The 17,911-nt window shown below is 42.3% G+C and overlaps 1 pseudogene across 1 annotated transcript; it reads right to left on the minus strand.

Annotated features, from left to right (window-relative positions):
* Window positions 1–6,252: 6,252 nt before the first annotated feature.
* Window positions 6,253–9,357, minus strand: LOC311358825 (toll-like receptor 7 pseudogene; annotated as a pseudogene). Its single transcript has one exon. The product of its transcript is annotated as a toll-like receptor 7 pseudogene (transcript).
* Between the last annotated feature and the right edge of the window lie 8,554 nt (window positions 9,358–17,911).

Consider the following 17,911-nt stretch of genomic DNA (forward strand, 5'->3'; position numbering starts at 1 on the left):
AGGGGGGAGAGAGAGGGGGGAGGGAGAGAGGGGGATCAATGTTGATCCACTGGAATCCAATGGGTGGGGGGGAGTTGTGTTTTAAAGGATGCCCTCCCGTCCAAATGAGGATACTCGTGGTTTAGGAGAGATGGATGAAAATGTTGATGGATATTTGTGTGTGTGGTGTGTGTTTGTGTGTGTGTGTGTCTGTGTGTGGTGCATGTTTATTTGTGTGTTACATAGGCCAGCATGTTAAGATGAGAGACAGAGAAAGAGAGAAAGAGAGAGAGAGAGAGAGAGAGAGAGAGAGAGAGAGAGAGAGAGCCATTCAATTCCCATTCAATATTATTGAAGAGCATCATGTCTATGATGCTCTTATACATGCGTGAACCACCATAGATGACCGACGGAGTAGTATTGTATCATCCCAGTTTGTATCCCCCACACCACAGCCCAGCCAGACCCTAGTATCACCATAGTAACGGTAGCAGTAATGGTAATAGTTATCGTGGTAATCTGATCAGGATGTTTGGACTATAGGAACGCGTTTCATCGTCCACACCAGATTAAAATTAAGCTCTCAACTTAATCCAGATCCTCCATCGCGCCTGTTTCCCTGCCAGCAGTCATTTGACCGCCGTCCAACCAGCGCATCGACCGGCAAGCTGCAAGCTAACCCTACGTCCTCATATCAGTCCGATACTTTCCTGTCGACTCCCAAACAGAAGAGACAGTAGTGTTGACCAGCGCTAGGGTCGGAACCCACGGCCGCGTGTTCTCACGGTGCGGATGTGAGCGCTGCATAATACAAAGCATTACCCTGATAGTTCCAGCTGGATTACACGGCCCGTCTCACGCATGGCCGCGGCTCCACATTCCATTAGTATGAACCAGGGCACGCGTGTGGGGCCCGGGGCCAGCAGCCCTTACATAACTCCTGGTGAGACCTCACAGGGCTTGGTGGGGGGGGGGGGGGCACAGTACCGCAGCAGCAGTGACTTTGCACTCACACATATACACTAACACACATACATACACATACACATATATATATATATATATATATATACACAAACACACACACACACACTCACATATACACGCACTTACATATACACATTTACACAAACATACACACATTTACACACACATACTGTATACACACACACACACACCACGTATATACACATATACACACACACATACACACGTATATACATATATACACACACACACACACACACACACACACACGCACACACACACGTCATTATTTGTGAACAATGACTACGTGTGATTGCTGTTGCGTCGGTAAAACGACTCTATTACATACACATTCAATTTATTTTGTGCGCACCTCTCTTTTCTGCTGCAGACGAGCATATGGCCGCATGGGGTCGGGTGAAGTTCACCCAGATAAAGACAGATCACCGCGTGTGACATTAATACCTAACCCACCCCGGGTGGAGTGCCCTACTTCTCCCCCATGGGGACCAACGGTATGGATCTTCATCGTCATAATCATCTTCCTCGCCCCTCGCTGTGTGCTGTTTGCTGCAGACAGACCGCTCACTGCAGCGATAGAGCGAGCTTGTGTGTTGATGCGTTGCTCTGTGTGCCAAAGCACCCTGAACATGTTGTTCCAGCCCCGTCTGCATCACAAAATACTGCTCTTCAAATACGGCAACCACTGTGTGTGGGTGTTTGTGTATGTATGCGTGTGCGTGTGGGTGCGTGTGTGTGTGGGTGCGTGTGTATGTGTGAGTGAGTGAATGCGTGCGTGCGTGCATGCGTGTTTGTGTGTATGTGAGCCTATTTGTGTTTGTGTGTGTGTGTGTGTGTGTGTGTGTGTGTGTGTGTGTGTGTGTGTGTGGGATACATTGTTGCTTGTTTACTTGGATTGTAGTCTTGCTGGCAGCTGGCGTGAAAGCGGGTAACTGCTGCTATAACGCTCCACATACTACAGACAAATCCTCAACAAACGCACAGATAACTCAATTAAACCCCCTCAAACAATGAGCCCGACGCTACACACACACACACTGTGCGGTTCCACCATATACGAGGAGACTATCATTAAGAAACAGACACTTGAGATGCAGAGTGACTGAGGACCGGCTGGTCCCGGTCCTTGCAGCGCGGCTGCGAGTGTGACAAGCAGAGGAAGTGATTACCTCATCACAAGATGACAGACTTTATGGAGCAGAACAAACTGAGAGGGCCGGCATTTGCATAAAGTGATGAGAGTTGCTTCATGCACGACACTAACACAAAACCCTTAATAATATATTATTAACTTCCAAAGTTACTCATGTACATGCGAGGCGTGCAAACAGCAGTCCAATCCAATTAATAAGTTCAAAGTTTCAATTATAACCCAGCATTACTTCCCCCCCCCCTTCTAATCTTTGTTCATGGTGAACTATCTTCTTCTAAAACAGGAACACGTCCTATTATTAAAAACTCTCCCCGCCGACTCCGACACACGTCCATCACAGGAAGGAGACGCTAAAACGTCTATTCTCGTCTGAAATGAGATTTCAGGAGATCATATTCCTCCAATTAGATGGCGTCTCTGATGTCGGCGCGCCTGCTCTCCGGCGGCCCTGGGGGGGGGTCGGGTTCTCGCAGCGCCGTGCAATCATCTGTAATGTGGGAGGAAAATCAATGTGTCCCCGGGCAGAGGCTGAGGTCAGCAGGCAGATGCTAGCGCTGGATGAAGCACTTGAGCTAGCCTCCAGAAACACAATGCATAACCACATGGGCCATTGGCTCTGAGGAGCGCGACAGCGCTGTTTGTTTTGTGATGGAGGCCCTGCGAGTCTCGTAGCGTGGATAATTGCCCTCGCTTCTGGGAGCCATAGACGGGGCTAATTACCACAATAATACTGATAATGGAGATGGTGATGTAAACGATTCAAAAACAACAACTGTAATGACACACTCACGACACATGAATATGACCCATCGTCCAATAAAAACAACACGTTACACGACCGTGTCGCCGAGACCTGCTTTAGATGAAACCCCCGACAACAAAAAAAAGAAAGAAGAAGAAGAAAGTAGGTGAAACATACCTCTGCTGCTCAGGCTGCCGGTCCAAGGGGGGGTCCAGGACCTGTACCGCTGTCTGGACCCTCTCCATGGGGCCCCTCTTCATGGTGTCCCTCTCCAGGGGGTCTCTCTCCATGGGGCCCCTCTCCAGGGAGTCCCTCTCCATTGGGCCCCTCTCCAGGGGGTCCATCTCCACGGGCTCCTCTCTGAGGGTGTCGGGCTGGGCGGACGGTGGACGGGCTCAGAGTGTGAGCTCCTGTCCCGGAGAGCAGGGGAACCACAGAGGAACCGTTCTCCTCCTGTCCTGGAGAGCAGGGGAACCACAGAGGAACCGTTCTCCTCCTGTCCCGGAGAGCAGAGGAACCACAGAGGAACCGTTCTCCTCCTGTCCCGTTCTCTTCCGACCAACGACAAGTCTGGAGGGAAAGGGCGGGAAAGGGCATTAAGTAGAACCCGGATAAATAGAAAAATCAATCCGCTCCTCGGAGACAGTGTGGCGTTACACCTCACACGGAGGTCGGTTCTATAAGTGTGTGGTGGGGGGGGGGCTTAATCGCTCTGGCCGTGACGTGCGTCTCTCCTCGGCTGGAGTGGGGTGGTGCCATCGAGCGAGGCTGAGGGGATGAGCGTAGACCCGGCACTCAGCACTTACGCGGTCCCACTCGCACTCCAGTGAAGGGCTCTGGGTTGTTTTTGCCTCACGTATCGGTTTTCCGAGAGACAAAGATGAACCGCAGAGTGGAGGGGCTCTGGGTGTACAGATAAGAGCTAATTGTAGGGATATTATTGAGGGGGTACAGACAACATTGCTTTGTTCTCTCTGGTGCGTCACTATTAAGTGATCCGCCATTAAACTGTCATCAGGAAGCCAAACCTCTGTGAAGTGGATGTTTTCGTGAGGAGAAACACTAGCAGGCACTTAGCTGCAGGGTTGGTCTGTACAACAAGACACCAGGAACTTCCCACACACACACATATGCAGACACAGACACACACACACACACACACACACAGACAGACACAGACACACCAGTGACGGCTGCTGGTCTTTCAAAGAGGGGAAGCTCATTTTCGGCCTACATCAGATAAATTGTCAATTTATGTATATGTAAATTATCCTCTCTGTTCCTTTTCAAGGAAATGCTGTCATACCTACTAGCTGTCTTTTCCAGTAACCTGACCAGTGTCCTCTCAATGGCCAGCAGAGCTAGGCTGCTTAAACGGACTTGGCCCATTGTGTTATCGGTGTAGGACTTGAGCTTTCCCTGCTTTGTCACCCTGCAAGTCCTGAGGGGGGGTTCACTTTGATTCAGGCTCCCTGAATCAAAGTGATGGCCGACTACCAAAACGATATTAAACTTGAACAAGGAAATGTGGGAATTATGTTAAACTGAAGCAAGGTGTGTATAAGTGTATGAAATGTACGATGAAAATTGTCTAAATTTCGCCAAGCAGATATCAAGAAATAGGTTGCAGTAACTGCAACTGAAGAGAGCTCCGGCGACGTTTTATAGATCAAAAACGCTGTCAATCAAACGGCAACTCAGTCTTTCGCAGACCCTCCAATTATCACACAGAAGCCCAGCGTCCAGGCCAGTCCACTCCTCCATGCACCCCCAGAGACGCCAAGCGTCTGTGGGAGGGACATGATCGCAGCATTATCCAATGACCGTCGACTTTCGACGCACTAAAAAAAAGCTGTTCTATGCAGCCCCATTAAAGTGGATGGACGCTGAGCTTCAACAGGCAAATGCACTGTGACGCTACGGGAGTGTATGAGGAAATCGAGTCAGTCGACCTGCGATAAGCAGCTGATTCTGAACAAACTCGTCTTCGAGATGGACGTGTTCTAACGCATTTTTAGTCAATGGAATGTTAACACAACAGTATATATTTGACCATTTAATTTTTGAAATTTGCTGGCAAGAAAAATCGCCAAGTACTAATCACCTTCCCATCCCGCAGCAATAGTAACACACACACACACACACACACACACACACACACACACACACACACACACACACACACACACACACACACACACACACACACACACACACACAAAGTTGTGCTGGGCTTGAAACTTACCAGGTCCATCGCTCCTGAGAAGTCTCACAATGTGTTGTGCTCTTCAAGAGTGGCTGAGATGTGGATGGAACAGTAGTGTGACATGGCGGTTCAACGTGAACATGCAGTGAAAGTAACGGGTGTCTGGGGGTACGCCAGATCAAAAGTTCACTTCCTTTTTTATTGCAAAACAGTGCAGTGTTTGTGTTTTAGGAAGTACCCATTTAGTATCTAGCTATGTTTGTCTGTTATAGTTTAGCTAAGAGTGTGTGTGATTGGGTATGGTCTTGGTGAAATGTAGGCCTACTGTATGTAGCCTACTGCTAAACAATGTTCGGTGGTACAAAGCATGGACCTTTGGAGGCCTTTATTAGTTTGTGGGTTAATTCACAACTGTTTGTTTTCACTATTAGAGCCACTTGTGGTGTAATTTAAATTAAAAAAAAAGGAAACATAACGGGATATGAGGCAATTTTAACTTCAGCACGTAAAATAATTACAAACGACAATACATCAAGTGGTTTTTCATCAAAGGTAACATAACTTAATCGACAAACAAAAAAAGATTCTGTTGTATATTCTTAGTTTAAATGTTTAATGGGTGCTGACAAAAAAGGGAAAGTACTCTGTGATAATGTGCAAAGTATTCATCAAATCTACAGAAAAGTCAACAATATCACATTTTTTAAACACATTGTTTGCAATGATTTGTCTCAAGAGCTTGCGATATTTGATATATATATATATATTTTTATAATTGATTTTATATTTTTATCAATTTTTTCCATTTTTATAATTGAATGCTTTTTGATTTATTATTGGGAGTTGACCACCCTTTCCGAAATGACAACGGTTCAGACTCAGGCCAACCTTGATTTAAAAATTTTGAGACCCTATATTATGGAACTTTTGAAACCACAAGACAACAGCAATACAAAACAGCCTGATATCCCTCTGACTTAAAACTAGTCTGTAGGCTGTATTAGTTCATTATTAACCCACATTATTATAGCATTCAACCCATAAAGAAGATCAGTTCAAAAGAATCACTCAACAAAGATAAATGGAGAAATAGCCTACAACAACGAAGTAACTTAACATGAAAGTAATTCAGAAAAAAAAGAGAAAAACGTCCAAGCTACAGCTTCAGTCTCTCTCCCGGCTGCAGGTGAAGTACTGAGAGTAAGTGCTGGTGTACATCTTCTGGTTGTCCACCCTGACTACATTCCTGAGGTTCTGCCAAAACCAGGGCTCAGCGGCCGCAGTCCTGGGCCACTCCACAACACTCTCCCCGCACAGCCTCCTCCTCAGACGCAGGAAGTGAGAGTGCTGCAGCACCGGCTCCAACATCAGCACCACGATCACGTCCAGGTTCTCATCCAGCAGCCGCTGGTGGGCCAGGTACATGGCCAAGCGGAACACCCCCGTCTTGGCGTATGCCTTGGTCATCACAAACAGGGTCTTGCGGCTGTAGCGAATGCTCTGCGTGAGGTTGTCGATCAACGGGACGCCGAGGGGCCAGTCCCGCTCCTCCAGGCACAAGGGCAACGCCTTCTCACCCTCGACCTCCAGCTTTACCCTCAGCGTCTCCAGCACCCACTCCGAGACCCAGGGGTCTTTGGTGTCATAGGTCACAAAGACGTCGTACACGTTGTCTGACGAGGCCGAAGAACGATAGCCCTTCCATTTGGCCTTCAGGTAATGCAGGACGTAGGAGGCGTCCCAGTAGAAGATGTGCGCCACCGTTGCCATCGACATGGTGACAACGATGAAGGTAGTTGTGAGAACTGAGATCAGCAGTGCCAGAGTGTCGTTGACACACTGGTCTAACTCAAAGTAAATCATCACCTGAGGGTCGCGGTAGGCTACGAAGCAGTAGACATCCGTGGTCAGGCTTGGGATTGTGACATTGTTGTCTTCAATCCACAGAATAAAATCCAGTGCATCACATGAGCATTGAAATGGGTTCCTATGTAAAGACAACGTTTGAAGGTAGTTTTTAGGCTTTGTTAAGAAATTGGTTTGGTTGATAAGAGTCAGCATGTTGTGGTTCAGCAAGAGGGTTGTAAGTCTTACGGCGCCCTCTAAAAATCCATTTGAGAGTTGTGCAATTTGATTATGAGCCAGATTCAGAGATGTTAAAGTATGGGAGGTAACGCTTCGTACATAAGTCATAGCATTATGACTTAGATCGAGGATCAAGAGGTTGTTGAAATCTTCTAGTTTAGTCCAATTAAAATCTGAGAGTTTGTTGTAATTTATGAACAGGGTTGTGAGATTCCGTGGTAACGAACCGTAAACCTTATCAGGAATTGCAGCAATGTTGTTGGAAGAAATGTCTAGTATTGACAAATTAGTGAGGTTTCTAAACAGATCTATATACGATTCATCTTTCCAAAGAATCCCAAGCTCATTGTGTCCAAATCGAAGCTCATTTAATGACTGACTCTGAAACATTTTGGTAGTTAAAGTATGAATACAATTATTGCTCATATTTAATATCTTAAGAACAGGCAGATTTTTAAAAAAATCTAAATCATGTGTGATGCCATAGGCTTTAAAGTAGTGGTCGTTGAAACTGATGTCCAATACCTTTAGCTTCTGTAATTCGTTGAATGCATTGCTATAGGCCAAGTCAATCTTATTAAATGACAGATCCAGATATGTCAGATCAGGCAACAACTTAAATTCTGTCCCATTTAATGCAGATGAAAACCCATTTCTTGAAAGGTTAAGGCATGAGATATTATCATAGCCTTCAAATTGCTCCGGAGTAATGAAGAAAAGATTATTTGAGCTAAAACTCAGCACACGACCTGCATTAATACACTCTGGATTAGCCAAAGTGCTAAAAGGTTTCAACGGGCGGGGCCTCAGGTGTGGTGGAGAAATCAGGTTGGCTTTAACATTTCCCCCCCGGCCAGGTGGGTTAGGCGTACTTACTGAAACGGGATACAGTCTGTTCTCTGATAGGTATATGCGTTTCACCTGTGGGAATTCTTTGAATACAGTGGAATTAGCGTGGACAATAAAGTTAGTCCCTAGATTTAGCACATTAAGGTTTTTGAGTGAAACAAGAGGTTTCAAAGTATCTAATTCAATTTCTCTGAAAACTAAACCAACCAAGTGCAATACCCGAAGTGACCTAAGCTTTGAAAAACTGTTTGACAGCTGAACGGTCTTTGGGTATGTTTTATGTCCAAAATTGAACGAAAGATCTAAATGTCGTAATTTTGAAAGACTACTAAAACACTTCAGTTCACCCTGAATGGCAGTTTGTAAAAGATTGAAAGATAGCAAGAGTTTTGTCAGATCTTGTAGATTTTCAAACCAAAAGTCATTAAGCTCAGTTAGGGAGTTGCCTGCTAAGTTAAACATATTTAGTTTTGTTAGGTAAGTAAACGCCTTAGGATGGATTCCAAGAGATATATTGGGGCAAGGTACACAGGGATATGGAGCATTTCCACATCTTGGGCAGTTTCCATGTATTGTCAGGTCATTTAAGTGATGGAGCTCTTTAAAGTCCTCTTCAAAAATGTAATGTATTTGGTTGTCATTAAGTGCCAGGATGGTTAGCGTTGTTGGAAGTCCCTTTGGAACACGTGTTAAATTGTTGAAGGAAAGGTCCAGAACTTCAAGCTTTGTCAAAACTGCAAAACTGTCATCTGAAATATTTACTGGATTGTAGCACTTATTACTAAAATAGCAGTTTTTGTTTAAGAATAGATGTGTCACATTTCTTATCCCAGAAAAGCTGGTTCCATTGAGCACCAGGATGCTGTTATTGTTTAGCCGAATTGTTGTCAGACTGGGAGGAAGATTTCTAGGGATATGAGTCAGACGATTGTTGCTTAAATCCAGTGATAGCAGCTTTGTCAAATTTTTGAAAGCATCCTTATTGATGTCGCCGTCCTTAAGCCCGTATCTTTTTGCCTGGTAAAGATCAAGTTCAGCGAGATCTTCCAGATGAGAAAACGCATTCCCTGGTATTCCCTGAAGATCGTTTTTTGATAAAATAACCACAGTGGTATTGCTGGTTATCCCGTCAGGTACTTTTCGAAGTTTTTTTGCCTCACAGTCGAACACAAGTCTTGGCCTTTCATAGTGTACAACTTTGACATCACATGGAAACTGCCGTGACATCCAATTTGTACTGGGTTGAAACATGGCAGTACGACTCCCTTGATGTAAAAACAGAAAGAGTAGTCGACCTACAAGGTAAGACCAGTAGATGGGGGTATTCTGTAACATAAAGCAGAAGAATTATTCAGTTTAAGAAATGTATCGGGTTACACACACACACACACACACACACACACACACAATAAGTAATATGGTGTATTCTGACGATACAAATATTGGAAGAGAAGTAATGATGCCTTTGTTTTGTCTATATATAAAGCACAATATTAGTAAAATTATTACTATAATATAATCAAAAATACAATTTAAAAAGAATGACAAATATTCCCCAAGCTATGAAGGGTAACTTTAATTCATGGTTATATGTTATTTTATTTTGAAAATAAAAATGTAAAGTTGAATAAGACATGGAATATGGAGTACAAATATGAAAATATATAAAACAAATACATAATGAATGTTTCAATAACTCACCATTGTGAATGTGATGGACCCGCAAGATTAATTTGTAAAAAGTCATTAAATGTCAATTCGATAGCACTGGATAATAGCTGTATTCTCTTGTGGGTGAACACACTAAATCAGTCTGCAGCAGCTTCATCAAGAAGCAGAAGGGAGCTTTTTTTTACTTCCCTTTTTAGGGTAGGCATAGATTGGTCATGTTTTATTCATTCCAATGATCATCATAGAATGATCATAGAATCCTCCCAGATTTCTAATAAGAATGCTGATTTGATGTACTCTTTTTTTAAAAATGTTTTATCCGTTATTCCGTTACAGCGTCTCCCTGAACATGTCACTGTACTGCTTGTTACTCTCTGTAGCGAGCACGCTTCTGAGGATTAGTCAGCCACTCCATGACAGACCGCCTGTACAGTCTCTTCCTGAGTCTCAGGTACTTTGAGTTACTCGCTGCCTTCTCCAGAAAGATCAGCACGATGACGTCGTTCTTCTCATCCATGAGCCACTGGTGCGCCATGTAGAACGCCATCTTGAAGTTCCCACTCTTTACGTTGCGGTTGGTGAGGACGAACACAGTCCTCTTGCTCTGATGGATGCTCTGGCACAGGTTGTCCACCACCGGACACCCAGGGATCCAGTCCCGCTCCTCCAGGCACAGCCGGAGGGGACGGTCCCCCTGTTCCTCCAGCTGAACGCACAGCTCGTTCATCACCCACTCGCTCACCACCGGGTCCTTCTTCTCGTTCATCACGAAGGCGTCATACGGGCAGCTCTGTGACGAGGGCTGGTGGCGGTAGCCTTTTAGTTTGGCCACGCAGGCTGGAGACGGCCAGGGTGACGAAGACGAGCAGTGTGGACGTCAGCAGGATGTAGAGCACAAGGGACAGGTAGTAGTACTGAAAGGCCAGCATGTCGCAGTCCACCTTGACCGCACTGCCGTGGCTGGCCAAGCTGACGTTACACAGGAGGGTTTTGGGCTACCATCGCATGGACGTCAACGCTTCAAGACTGAGAGGCCTCAGGCTTGGCATGGAGAGACACAGCAGGATGAAGACGCCTCCTTTCTCCTGGATAAAAGGGGAGGAGGAAGATGGGGGGTGGGGTAGAGTGGGTTGGTATTCAGAGATACAGTACTAGGTCTTCTTCAGAGGAATCTGGCTTCACTTGAAACTGATACACACAACCAGGTACATTGTCAACAGTAAAGGAACCTGCCACTTACATGCTTTGATAGATAAAACATACATAAGTATTGGCTCACTAAAATCCACAACCACAAAAAGAACACTCCCACCAATCTCCTCCCCATCCCGCAGCAATAGTAACACACACACATACCAGTATTTGGTAGGGTATTGAGTACTATATAATTTATTGACTGTAACAAAATAACAAAATTGATTGACTGTAACAAAACAAAACTTACCAGGTCCATCACTCACACAAGTCTGAGTCTCACAATGTGTTGTGCTCTTCAAGAGTGGCTGAGAGGTGGATGGAACAGTAGTGTGACATGGCGGTTCAACATAAACATGCAGTGAATGTAACAGGTGTCTGGGGCTACGCCAGATTAAAGGTTAATTCCTTTTTATTGCAAAACAGAGAGGAGTGTTTGTGTTTTAGGAAGTACCCATTTAGTACCTAGCAGTGGCGGCTGGTGATTTTTAAAGTGAGGGAGGAAGGACTGCACGCTTGGTTGCCATTGGCCTGCTTGCACTATTAGTGGCATATGGTGGCAAAAGTATGTGAGACTCAAGTTGTTTCAGGGTGTTTTGGTGAACTACAAAATAACAGGGAGGGATGATTATGTGAATAAAATTGATGCAAATCCACCAGTTGCAGCATTGTACTTTGAAAGCTGGTGGGCAGCATGTAAAGGAAAGGATGCAAAGCCAATTAGTCAAATCAGGCCTACTCTTGATTTGTAAAACTAAATAAAAAAATCTGGGCCTATCATTGGGCCTATTTTTGCCCTCAATGACTGAAGCTATTGGTTGTAATTTGGTAATGTAATTTCAGCTACAATTGATTTAAGAAAAATTAAGACACAAGACCAAAAGTGATGCCATTTAAAATGCATCTGAATCATTCACTAACATCATTTCCACAATATTAAACAGAACGGTCAGAGTAACAAACAATTAAAAGAACAACAAGAACATAATTTCACAACTATTGACATGGGCTGTAAGCCTAACATTGTATGAGGCAAATGAGGATGTTTATAGACCTCTGAAGAATAAGTCCCGCCTCCGAGGCTCCCGGTTCCCTCGGTCAAATGTCTATGAGAAATAACATGGTTTTTTTGAATGATCGTACATAGCAAACTCTGTAGGTGACGAAGAAGTAAAATCTGTGTCACGTTTTGAACTACACACATTTTCCATCTAGTTTCGACTGGCTTTTTGGATTGTCGGTGTCGTTAAAATAGCATTTATAATTGTTTTATAATTGTTTACTATTGTTTACTACTTTGACAAAAATGTAAAATGGAAAATGTGTGTAGTTCAAAACGTGACACAGCTTTTACTTCTTCGCCACCTACAGAATTTCATTCATTTCATTCAAAAAGCCCATGTTATTTCCCATAGACATTTGACCGAGGGAACTGGAGCCTCGGAGGCAGGACTTATTCTTCAGAGGTCTATGGATGTTTCAGAATGTTGGTCATGGTGTTAAGCCAATTAAGATTGAGGGACTTCATTTATAGATCAAGTCAATCCTCCTTGCTGTTTGTGTTGCAAAGATATCAGTGACCTGTTCATACCAAACAGGATATTTTTGAAGTGATTTCAGAATAACGGTGTGTGTAGCTCCACGTTTTCGCCACCCTTTCAGATGGCTTGGTAACCCAACAAAGGAGTGACGAAAAATAGGTAGGCTCAGTGCGTTTATTTCGGCGGACGGAGTGGAAACGCCAATAAAAGCAAACCGAGCCGAACCGCACCGCTCGGTGGAAACGGCAATATAAGCGAACAGAGCCGCACTGTACCGCAAGGAACAGTAGCGCACCGCTCGGTGGAAACAAGGCATATGAGGGTTTGTTGGTTCTCGTAGCCTAGAGATTTGAGGGGATAAACCCTCCCTCCTCTTTAACGTACATAAATGTTGTCATCTCTAAAACTAAATGAAAAATCTATAATTAGATCAGCCAAAAAAAGACAAATGCGTTTATATTTTGTAATATACATAGGCCTACATCATTATTTGCCTCTACTTGGATAATTTGGCATCTTCTTGGTATGAATTGGCAACATTGGGCGAGTTGAATTTAACTTTTGGGAACATATTTCCCACAGCATTTAAAGGACTACTGCATTATCTATCATTTACAGTATCTGATTGTATTAGGCAATTGTAGTCAATTAGGCAAATCAATAAACACTAGGCCTTTATAGCAGTATAGGACTTCATAGCAGTAGCCTATTTGATGTATAATATGATTTTTGCTATTCAGAAATATCCCAATGGTGCACTTCAACAAAAGAATATCTTTCAGGTGAATCTCCATCAAGAAGTTGTAGTTTATACTGTAAATATATGGTTAACAAATGTTGTTCATAACCTAAAGGCAATGTAAACTATATTAACATATGCAATATATGTTACCACAATCTGTATGATTCTATATGAGGTAGTTATGGAAATGAATGACACATGAATAATTATAACGCTCACTGTCTCCCCTGTGTTCATGTGAATACTATCACTATTCCTACAATGACCCCTTTTCATCTTCAAGTGGACGTCCTGGGGAGAGAACTTCCACTCAGCCTTTGAGAGGGCAAACCATGAGGAATACCTATTTAGTAGGGAGTTTAGTTGATTAAAGATACTAAAATGTATTGTATCCATTAAAATATATTTTATTGTAGTACAGGGACTACAAGAGAATATTTTTTACCTGGGGTAAGAAAAAAAGTCTTCAACTGCTGTCATAACCTCGCTCTTCAGCCATGACAAATGTGGGAGACACACCATGAACGGTTTAAGAACAGTAATTTATTTTACAAAACCCAAACAGGTTAAACACCCAGGAGATGATGTGCATGCGATCCCAGGTTTGTGGAGTATCTGCAATTGAAAGGAATCTTGAAAGGATAAATCTAGTGATATATTCTGTCAATAAATTCCATGAGAAGACAAAAACCAATAGATAATTGATCCTACTAACAAGTATTAGTTATGTAGCCAAATCCCGATGTGGCATAAACATGGACACAAAGCATTTTCATATATATTTTGGAGTTGCCCCTCTGTAGCTCCTATTTGGACCAACATTCACACATTCTAGAAAATTTTCAACCAAATAAAATCATAAATAAAAATAAATAAATGTTCACCCACCAACCCATGGCCCGTTTATTGTTGAACCCCTGCACAGAGCTGGCAGAAGTGAGAGCAGAAGCCAGTGTGCAAGGTCTCGGAGTAGATGCCCCGCAGCTCCCCTCTTTTCCCCTTTCCTGCATAGCCTGTCGGTAAATAAAAACAGTCCTTGTTAGAGGGCCCCCCTTTATTTTCTATGGATTATCACATTGAAGAAACCCTTGGTGTCTAGAAGTCCTCTGGTCAGTATTCTACCCATAGAGATACTCACTGTAAGGTTCTATTTTTGTGTCTTATTACTTGTAATTGCAATGTTTACTTGTGTCAGTTTTAAATGGCTACAATTATTAGTTATTAAATTATTTAGATTAATATTTATTATTTTATTTTACTACTGCATGAGACCATCATTATTGCCTTATGGATGCCCATGGAATATAAATAATTTTGTTTTCCAGTACTTGGTCAACACACTATGCAACAACTTCTATCAAAAGTTTTAAAACAAACAAGCATCTGGCATCTTTAAGTAGCAATACCTGAAAGAAGTAATCATTACATTTCCATGCACAATTTTTCATACCTGGTATGCAGTTTTTGAATGTCACCCTGCATTCTCTAAACGTATTCAGAGTGTACATTTGGTAAAAGTCTACCCTGTATTCTGCTGAGAACTTGGTCCAGTTTGCAACACCTGTTGGAGACAATTTTGAGAAAAATATGATTTCTCAAATTGATTTAACATGGAAAACATGCATTATATAACCATATCTGTATAGCTACAGCCATTTTTGTAATCTTACTGTCAAGCCATAGAAAATGCAATTTTCTCCTGAAGTATTCGATTTCCACCACTGCTTTGAAGCAGGAACACACCAGGGACAGGGTCATTAAAGCTCTGTCTCCATCATGAAGGACCACCTCAGCAAATATGATCTCCAACAGGCAAGATGGCAACTGAAACATCTCCAGTTAGTATTAAGCCAAACAGCATTAATAGAAATACTGAATGAGTGAAAATATAAACAACGGTTTTCATTCTTTTCATATGATAGAACAGAGTTGATTGTTACTGTACATATAAACCAACCCGAGATGCACAATCCCATCACTTATTTATCACTTATTATTAGCATGAACACACCACAGTCCACGCTGCCTGCTTGTTCTGGAACATTCTGATAAAAAAGCCAGAAGTTATTGACAACTCAATTATATTATATATATTTAATACAATTACATTTCTTGATACTACTTCAATGCATAGCACATTTCACAAGGCATATGAAAATCCAACATTTCCATCACCTTGTTTGAAACAAATGCTCAGGATCCTGGCACTCTCTGTGTTGCAATGGTGCTATTAAAGACAAAAGGATAGCATGCTGAAATACACGATTAAAGACCTCACATGATTGAGATGTGACGTGACCTTTGTGGGCAACATTTTAAACCGATTAAGCTTGCTGTTCCATGCTTCATTTTGAATAGCACCTTTTCCATCCGCACAGACAATCAAATGCCAATTAATTGGCTTCCATTATTGGTTTAAGCAACAGTGGAGCAGGTGTGCATAGTATGACTCCAGGCTGTGCTTCCTTGATCGCCACAAATGTAATGAACACATCACCAGAAGGCTTCTTTAGAACACAGCAGAAGCAACATTGAACAGTTGCCAATTCTCTACTAGGAACATTGAACGGTTCCTAAACATTATGAAACATTAGGAACATTGAACGGTTCCTAAACATTATGAATAATAATATAACACCATGCAAAACACAACTTAACGGAACATTCATTTACGGGAACAATGAACGGTTCCTCAATATTAGACTGAAAACTGAACATGGATCAATAATGCCAGTCTCAATAGACACTCACCGACATGATGGACTTTCAGTCTTCCTTCTTCTCAACTGCAACCGGAATAGGTATGCTAAAATTGTATTGTGGGCGGGACTGGACCTTTCTAGGCGGGGCTGATCATCCAGCCACGCCTTCCCGCAGGCTGCAGCCGTTACTTTCTCATTGAACCCGATGTTATTCACTGGCCGCCAGTAGTGCCCGAGAAATGAATGGGTGTCAATGGAGGCTGAGGGAGGAACATCCTCCCCGAAGTAATATACAATAGGCGATAGGGGCTGCTAATGTCCCTTTACCCAGGGAAACAAACATTACACAGGAATTAAAGTAGTCATATTTAAGGGCATTAATTCATTACAGTAGTCTGGGCAATCTACACTTTTTATTCTCAACAATGTTAAGGAGGACCTTCCTCCCTCTCCTCACTGGAGAAGCCTCCACTTTATGTTTGTCTGTTTCAGTTTAGCTGAGAGTGTGTGTGATTGGGTATTGTCTTGGTGAAATGTACTGTATGTACTTCTAAACAATGTTTGGCGGTACAAAGCATGGACCTTTGGAAGCCTTTAAGTTAGTAGTTTGTTGATTAATTTACAACAGTTTGTTTTCATTATTATTATTGTGGTGTAATTTAAATGAAAACAGGATATGAGGCAATTTTAACTTCAGCACGTAAAATAATTACAGCAATAACAACAAAACATCAAGTGGTTTTTCATCAAAGGTAACATAATAATTTAATTGACAAAGAAAGATTCTGTTGTATTTTCTTAGTTTAAATGTTTAATGAGGGTGCTGACAAAAAAGGGAAAGTACTCTGTGATAATGTGCAAAGTATTCATCAAATCTACAGAAAAGTCAACAATATCACATTTTTTAAACACATTGTTTGCAATGATTTGTCTCAAGAGCTCGCAATATTTTATCTATACATTTTTTGTAATTGATTGAATGATTTTTGATTTAAAGAACACATCAAATATTTCACTGTCAACATGGAAAGCCCCAAAAGTTAATTGATAAAATAATTCCATCTAGCATTGGTGTCGGGAACTATAGGCCATTTTTTTTACTTTACTCTGAAACAGTTTGACAGCTGAACAGTCTTGGGGTATGTTTTATGTCCAAAATTGAACGAAGGATATAAATGTCGTCATTTTTTGAGACTAAAACACTTCAGTTCACCCTGAATGGCATTTTGTAAAAGATTGAATGATAGCAAGAGTTTTGTCAGATCTTGGAGATTTTCTGAAGTTCTGTCAGGGAGTTACCTGCTAAGTATACCGTATTTAGTTGGTTAAGGTTAGTAAACGCCTTAGGATGGATTCCAAGAGATATATTGGGGAAAGGTACACAGGGAAATAGAGCATTTCCACATCTTGGGCAGTTTCCATGTATTGTCAGTGCCTTTAAGTGATGGAGCTCTTTAAAGTCCTCTTCAAAAATGTAATGTATTTGGTTGCTGTTATTGTTTAGCCAAATTGTTGTCAGACTGGGAGGAAGATTTCTAGGGATATGAGTCAGACGATTGTTGCTTAAATCCAGTTTGAGCAACTTTTAAAAAATTTTGAAAGCATCCTTATTGGTGCCTGGTAAAGACTAAGTTCAACAAGATCTTCCAGATGAGAAAACGCATTCCCTGGTATTTGCTGAAGATCGTTTTTTGATAAAATAACCACAGCGGCATTGCTGGTTATCCCTTCAGGTACTTTTTGAAGTTATTTTGCCCCACAGTCGAACACAAGTCTTGGCCTTTCATAGTGTATAACTTTGACATCACATGGAAACTGCCGTGACATCCAATTTGTACTGGGTTGAAACATGGCAGTACGACTCCCTTGATGTAAAAACAGAAAGAGTAGTCGACAAGGTAAGACCAGTAGATGAGGGTATTCTTTAGATAACATAAAGTAGAAGAATTATTCAGTTTAAGAAATGTATCATCATTTTCAGCAAAATACTAACGGGTTACACACTTACACACACACACACACACACACACACACACACA

This window comes from Micromesistius poutassou (assembly GCF_964030765.1).
Source record: "Micromesistius poutassou genome assembly, chromosome: 14".
Taxonomy (NCBI): domain Eukaryota; kingdom Metazoa; phylum Chordata; class Actinopteri; order Gadiformes; family Gadidae; genus Micromesistius; species Micromesistius poutassou.